This window comes from Cyrtonyx montezumae, unplaced genomic scaffold (assembly GCF_038088225.1).
Source record: "Cyrtonyx montezumae isolate F1298 unplaced genomic scaffold, pur_monq_1.0 scaffold_36, whole genome shotgun sequence".
Lineage (NCBI taxonomy): Eukaryota > Metazoa > Chordata > Aves > Galliformes > Odontophoridae > Cyrtonyx > Cyrtonyx montezumae.
Window position 1 is genome coordinate 11,069,881 of NW_027072041.1, and position 8,326 is coordinate 11,078,206.

Genomic DNA, 8,326 nt, shown 5'->3' on the forward strand with positions numbered 1-8,326 from the left:
TACCACAGCATGCTTCCAGGTGTCAGAGCTTCATGAGGTCCTGAGCAGGAATGAAAGCTAGAGACTGAAACACTTCATTCAGAGAGAAAGTATGCTTCTATAACCATCTTTCAAGAGCAGCCAGATGAGCTTTTTGTTCATTCGTTGTTTTAACTTCAAGGGGAGAATTATTCTTTTGAAGATAATCTGAATCTCCTCTGTCCATCTTCAGCAACACTCCTGATGCACCCTTCCTTACCAGTGGGGATTTAACATTGCTGCTTATCAGAAGATGAGTTTGTGCTGCAATCACAAAGAAAATCACAGAAAGTGATTACAATGGTTTGGGAATTTAAGATACATTTCAATGTCTGAAATGACTTAACTTGTCGGTGACATGCTGAAATCTCAGAAGGCAGCAGAAAATGGAATTACACAATAAGATGCTTATGGAATATTCAGCAAGAATATGATGTCTGAGAAAATGACATCTTGTTTACAGAACACAAGGTATCCGAATGTAAAGCATGTAGTTACTACCAAAAGTAGTTACTACCAAAAGTATATTGGAATGGAAGCACTAAGCATGATCTCTTCATTCTTTCTCCTCTGTGGCCATTTCCTTTCTTTCTTCTTTATTTCTCTCTTCTTCAACACAAATTTCATTTTTATTTATTCCTGTCTCCATCTGCATCTACTTTTCTTCAAGGTTTTAGGTCCCTGAACTTGCATTTTGCTCCTTCTCTATTTCTCTCTTCAACTCTTAACCTTGAATAAACCTTTTCTAGACCTGTTTCCAGTTATTTACCCTTCTGGAAGTACAGAGAAATCAAGAAGTTTTTTTTATCTTGTTACTTTCATTCACGAGGACACTGGGAGAATAGACAACCTATTCACAGATGTGCAGGGCGTATCTCAGCGGAAAAATACACTGTTTGCAACTGCAAAGTAAGTCAGTCACACTTTCAGTGTTTCATGGTACGGAGTGTACTGCACTTCGCTGAGGAATAGTGAGGACCTTGCATGTCTCCTTGTGAAGGACATCTGGGATCTCAGAGCACTTCTGAAGGAACTTGTATCTGAAAAAACACTGTAATAAAATTTCACAATATGGAGTCTGTGTTTCTTTGTGGGTAAGGACAGTAATGTCTGTGATTTACAATACTGCTCTTCAGAAAACCACTTGAGCCCCAGGGCTGCCAAATTAGATTAAGGTACAAAGAAAATCTCTCAAAGTAAGATCATGTGGCTTTCCTCTGTGTGAGTCAGAATGTCACTTGAGAGGTTCCAGCTATTCAAAAACTTGCCTGCTTTTCTTTCTCAGCAAGCTAAGACAATGATGCCAACTCCTGCAACTTAATTATGGCCATTTGATATTTTACTTAAAGACTGGTTCCTACTGGCATTTGACCATGTGAGAAATTCAGCTTCTACTGAAAGAATAATGAAGATCCTACCCATCAAATTGAAGAAATAAGCACTCAGTAGGGTTCCAGATGCACATCACTGGCTCACAAAAAGGAGGAGAAGAAAAAGCATTCTTTGCTGAATGTTAGACAAACATCTGCCAGAATAATTTTGGGGTAGTTGGGTTTGCCTTAGGAAAATCTCATGTTGGCTTCGAATAATGGAAATGAAAAGACATCAATTTCAACTTTTGTTTATAATTCTGGGAATAGATTTTGAATGAGACAATGAGATTTCATCCTTATTTCTATATTTTCAAGGAGTAGCTCTAGTAATTCTAATGCAAAAATATGAAAGCTTTTTGTTGCTGCTTTTGGGAATTTTCAAAGAAATCATGGAATCATAAAATGGTTTAGGTTGGAGGGGACCTTAAACATCTAGTGGGCAGGGCTGCACCACACGAGCTCAGGCTGCCCAAGGCCCCATCCAACCTGGCCTTGAGTGCCTCCAGGGATGGGGTACCACAGCTTCTCTGGGCAGTTGTGCCAGGGCCTCGCTGCCCTCTGGGTGAAGAATTTTCTCCTAACATCTATCTTAAATCTCCAAAGTTTTAGTTTAAAGCCATTCCCCCATGTCCTGTTACTATCAAATCATGTAAAAAATTGGTCCCCCTCCTGCCTATAAACTTTCCTCAAGTACTGGAAGGCCACAATGAGATCTCGCAGCCTTCTCTTCTCCAGGCTGAACAAGCCCTTTTTTGTAGGAGAGGTCCTCCAGTCCTCTGAGCATCATTGTGGCCCTTCTCTGGACTTGCTCCAACAGCTCTGCATCTTTCTTGTGCTGGGGGTCCCATGTTTGGACGTAGTACTCCAGATGGGGCCTCACAAGGGCAGAACAGAGGGGAACAATCATTGCCTTAATGCACTGTTCTTAATGCAGCCCAAGACAAAGGTGACCCTCTGGGCTCGCTGTATGAAGTGCATTTCACTGGGAAAATAAAATCTCCTAAAGTAGAAGGAACTTCATTATATGTTATGGAGACACTTGATACACTCATTACACAATTGTAGAGTTTCCCATTACAGATAACCTGTAAGTATGACACCCTTTCTTCTCATACAGGTGAAGTTTTCTCTCTGTGACATTTTGCCAAGATAACGTGAAGAAAAAATGAAATGGCCTACCTAGAAACCTGTAGGCTTTTCTAAATGGGAACTGAAAAACAGCCAAAGAGAATGTCCTTATGTGCCCTCTCAATAGCAATAAAGAAGTGGGTGAAACTTAGACATTAAATATAAAACCAATAGAAATTACTTATGTTATTAGTTATTGTAGAACTCTCTGAAATGAAAGACATATAGGCAAGTGACAGAGCAGAATAAGCAAGAGAAATAGATGAATTTGCTTGTTTTTCATATTTACAGTTTTTGCAACCACAGCTAGACAAGGCTGTACTTTGAAGTGTCAGGACTTCACCTTGTCAAGAAGCAGAGGGTAGAGGTTCAGATGAAGTGAAGTAGCTCAGTATTTAACGCTGAGAAAGCTTGTGTACACAAGGTGAACTGCAGCATCAGTGCTGTGAAGGCATTCCCATTGCCTTGCAAATGCCAATGCAGCACTGATGAACAGACAGCAGCCCATCTGTTTCCGAGAGCCTATTACCTAGAATGACCTGAAAAAAATAACTCAAATGCAGCTATTTTGCACTAATCCTCTGCTAGAGGTATAGATTAAAAGGATGGTAAAATGTTTTTGTGGTCTAGAAGTAGATATGATTGCAAGTTAGCAAAATCCTGTGGAAGTCAGCAGCTTCCTTAGCATTTTCCAATGGGACCTGTTTTAGGCAGGCTGTGGGAAAGATGAAAGATCAAGATGAGACAGGGAGGGCTATGCAATACAGATTTTTGGAGTGACTGCGCATAGGAAGAAAATGGGAAGTAAGATTAATAAGTTTGCTGGTTTGAATGAGTAATTGCCAAACTCTTAGACAGATGATCACAGTGTGTGTACACTGCTCAGAGAGGACTACCTTTACCCTTGATATGAGAAGAGACACAGATAAATTGTGAGTTGTTCTTCCTCACCCTTTCAAAAGGAGATATTTCAAGTAATATGAGATAGAGTAGCTGACTGGCTCTAATAGCAGTAGTGGTTTCTGACAGCTTCATGATGTTGGTTAAGCAGCATGCAGCATAGTGAATATTCTAATAGAAACAGAGTTTGATATTTGAAATCATGTGAGGATTTGGTGAAATATTTCATTAATCTTCTCATTTTCTGGCAATAAAAGAATAAGTAATAGGTTAATGTGTTAAAAAGTTGCTAGTCGCTTTTCTCACTCCCATCATGTTTCTCACCAAGCCAGACTGAAAATACCTGAATAAGCAGGATAAGAGAGACACTTGTATCTCTGGAGGTCTTGAGAGGTAAAAACTTGAAGTTCTGTTAAGTCAGCTTCACAGTCGTTTCAATATTATTTAATATCTTTAAAAATGAATAATTTTAAGTATGGTTTTGTCATCTGAAAAGCTCTAAGGGCCACAGAGTTCTAATGTCACCAGAAAGCTGATAAATTTTGTGCTCATGCAGCCTGTTTGGTGGAAGGCAATCAAATGCTCTTTTGGTAGCATTTTCAGTGTTCATGGCTCTCAGTCACAACTGGAGTTCCTCCAAAACCTTACCTGAGCCTACCTTTTGCTAGACTGCAGTCTGCCTGTCACAGTGCTGAAGGTCAAGTTACTGGAAGCTGGCGTTCATAGTACTGTATCATCTACTGGTGGAGACTAATCAGAGTAATTTAAGTGTACTGAAATGGATTTATTAAAATGTTGTGGGCTTTATTTATTTATTTATTGCAAATTTTTGACAAGGTTCTTTTTCTGATTTTGTTTTTAATCTTGTACCTGTCAGACGTATCAAACAGTTCTCATTATTTTCAGTAAAGTAATTCAAGAAGGGTATAAAATGTGAGGAGGGCCTTTGGATATTTCTTTTACATCTCTTTATGTGGAGAAAGTAACCTCTGGAGTCTTCATTTTGCAGTGTATATCATACTAAATTTAAAGCCACCACAAACCTATTTTTCACACGATATGGAAGACATATCCCAAAACTCCGAGTTCTACTTTCAGTGTCACACTTACACCTTTCTAGTAAGAAGCTAAGAAAAATGAGGTGTTTAGGAAAAGTCCCTTGTGTGAGAGCAGATGCACAGGCAGCTCCAGCAGGACCAGGCACCTCAGAGTTGTCAATTACTGCAGGTGCTGACAGGGAGCATACAAACAGTGCAGAGAAATGGGGTATGTAAGGCTCAGAATCTTGTAGTTTGCTATAACAGACCTGCTCCTTTACCAGAAATGTCTTCAGCTTGTGGCACAATTACAATCTGAATATCATAATACACATTTGTATTTGTATCTATACACACTTTTGGCTTCTTGCAAAGTATTCTGACACACAGTAAATTCTTGTTCCTTCCTGTGAGCCATTAGACCCCCAACTTGATCTCATGAATGCTTAACTCACACTGTGGTTTTGCAATTAACACTCCTTCAGCCTTCAGCTTCTCTCTGTCTCCTCATACAACTTATTTTTGCCTTGCTGTGTGGATACAGGTCCCCTGCAAGCCTGCTGAAATCATTCCTCCTATCTGCAGCTCTCTCGCTTTATAGCCCAGATCTGTGACAGCCTTACTGTGCATCTGCTTCTCAAGGTAGACGCAGCTGTGGCACATTCATGGATTTTTCCATCTGTTACAACCTCTTTCTTTGTCCATCTCTGAGGAGAGGTCACTGCAGCATCATTTTCCTCCTCAGCTTTGCAGGAAGGCTTAGGATGCAGTTTCAAGTTGCAGTGAAACTAATCTAATAATAAGCTGCTGCTGAAAGAGGCAGTCGTGCTTCTCTGTTCCCCCATCTGTGCCCATCTCTCTTGCAATGTGAACTATTCTGACAAGAACTTCTTTTTTGTTGGTTTTTTTTGTTTTTGTTTTTGTTTTTGTTTTGTTTTCCCTGATGAATTTTCCATACCTGATTTATGATGTAGTAGCACAATAGCTCCATCTGATGCAAAGGGGGTGGTGGGAACCTTCCAGGCTGGAAGGCAGGGAGGGTGAGTTTGCCCCTTTTTGTCCATAGCTTGCACACTGATTCTGCTGCAGTCTGAAATGTCTGTCTGGGACCAAGAAGTAGAGAGACAAAAGACTGGCTACAAAGGTCATCTTGTTCCTCCTGCCTAGTTGCTGCCTAGGAAGAAAGTGGTGACCTCAACAAGACTGTAAAAGTGAGCGGGAAGAGGTTTAACTTCTTTCACTGCTGCCTATCAAAAAGCATTTTAAAATCAGTATTTTTTTTTCTTTTTTTTTTTGCATGTGTGATTTTGGTAACTTTTCATTTCTGCTTCAAAGGAAAGGAAAAAGGCTGAAGAAGCAGTTTTATTTTAGTTCACTGCAGGTTATTGAAATCCCAGCCTAACCAGACTGAAGGCTGTACAATCAATTTTCAATGTAGGAATTTATATGGATTTCACTGATGTATACACAGTCATAATATGAGTCAAAATAAAGGTAATAAATTTTCAGATATATTTCTTTTAGTAGGTGATAAATTTATTAATATGTAGCAATTCAGTAAATGCACAAGGAAACTTTCTGGTTTTGAAATACTTTTTGCAAAGTACAATTGAGGATTTGGCATACCTTTCTTTTGTTGCAGCTCAACAGCATACTGCCTTATTTACAGAATCCTTCAGATTAATCTTAACTAATGCTTTAAGGGCCTTTCAAAGAAAAGCTGTTACACTTGCTACCAACTTCTGAAATAGAATGAAAGCCATTGCCCCAGTCATGAAAAATGTGAACTTAAGTGTGTTGATTTTAAACTAACTGCTGTGTTAGATATCTCTTTTGCCTGTCTGTGTGTCTCTCCATGAGGGCTCACGTGCTTTTAGCTCTAATTAAGGAAACTCATTTTAGTTTTGTAGAAGTATTAATTTCCTGCAACAGGGCAGAGAGAGGTAGAATTACGATATGCTACTTATTATGCTCTTCGAAAAAGAGAATTGCACAAATAATCTTTTGTCATGTGAAATTCATTATGCTCATATGTGAAAGGCATTCTTTGCAGCCTTTGTGCAAGTACTAATCTTGAACACTGAACAGCTTGTACGAGCACTTTTGTAAAATACTTAATATTTCACTCTGTTACTTTCTGATACAAATTCATAAAATGTTTGTATGATGTTATATTAATGACAGAATTATAACATAGCTGTAGGGAAAAAAACTACCTCAGCTGTGTCAGTGTGACTTGTTGTTCTGATGGAAGTGTGAAGCACACATTATGGAAGCTGTGTTTTTTTACTGAAAAAGCAGCCAGCTTTGGCATTTATTTCTGAGTTAGTGAACAGGATGCCTCACATTCCTTTAAGACCCAAACTTAACCAAAACAGTGGATAAGAATCGCCTGGGCGTTACCACCTTTCCTGGCTGACATTCTGTAGCACACTGTATAGAAATCTGACTGTATGGGTTTATTTAAGGGACCTACCTTTTCCTTTTATGACACACTCTCAAAAGATGACATCACTGGGAGAAGGAGCGGCTTTTATAAAGGAAGCAGGATTCTTGAAAGGGAAAAACATACTCATCATTCCAAATTGTTCTAAAGGTCAGCAGTTATCCACAGCTACACTCAACCTCTGCTGAGACAATACTGTCTTGCTGCTTTAGCTTGTATTGCTGCAAAGTTACTGAAAATATGTGGAGCAGTTGGTGTGGGTCTGGAAGAGGCCATGAAGGTGCTCAGAGAACTGGAGCTCCTCTAGTATAGAGAGGCTGAGGGAGCTGGGCTTGTTCAGCCTGAGGAAGAGAGGCAGTGCAGAGACTGCACTTCCTGTACTTAAAGGGAGCTTGTAAGCAGGAGGGGGCCTGACTTTTTATGTGATCTGGTAGTAATAGAGCATGAGAGCATGGCTTTAAACTAAAAGAGGAGATATTTAGGATAGATGTTAGGAGGAAATTATTTTCTCAGAGAGCAGTGAGGCCCTGGCACAGGTGCCCAGAAGAGATGTGGTGCTCCATCTGGAGATGATCAAGGCCAGGTTGGATGGGGCCCAGAGCAGCCTGAGCGGGTGGGATGCAGCCATTCCCATGGCAACTGATAGGAACTAGATGATGTGTGAAGTCTCCTCCAACCTAGGCCATTCTCTGACAAGGACAAAATCAAACAGCAAAGAAATTGTGCTCTGCTCATTAAAAGATCTCACACACGTTTTCAAACTCATTACGTCAAACTCATTGTGTTATTCTGAGATGACTTTTAAGGCAAGATGGGAATGTTAAGTAGAATTTATAATTTTTTAGCAATAAAATCTGTTCAGTGACATTACTCTGTGTTTATTTTAATGCATCTTTAATAGAAAATGTTCCTTTACTGACATTATGGAGCTACATTATATGAAATTATAATTCCCACATGATGCATTGATTTCTTTTGGAAGTCTATCCATCCTCCTCTTGGAAGTCTATCCATCCTAATTCAATCTCTCAACTTTGAGCTACATAGCAGTAAAATTGCACATTGCTTGTTTTATGGCTAATAGCTATGGATTAAAGATAGAAACAATTGCATGCTTTTATGCTTCTGTGTCCAAGCAAGATAGAAGTTTAAAACGTTGCTTTTTTAAAGCTGCTAGTCACATTGTACCTAGCACTCTCTTACATAAGGACACCATAAGAATTTTAAACCACTTCTGGTGTAAATCATTCATAGATATTTTTACAAAACTTTACATTCTCACAGCAGAAACACTGTCATGTTATGTCAGGTGTCATGTCATGTCAGGTGTCATGTCTGCATTATGACAAAATGAGGAAGAGGTGAAAAATGCAAAAGTAAATTCCCTTTGGAATCTTGGCTTTTCTAATGAATTATGTTAATGA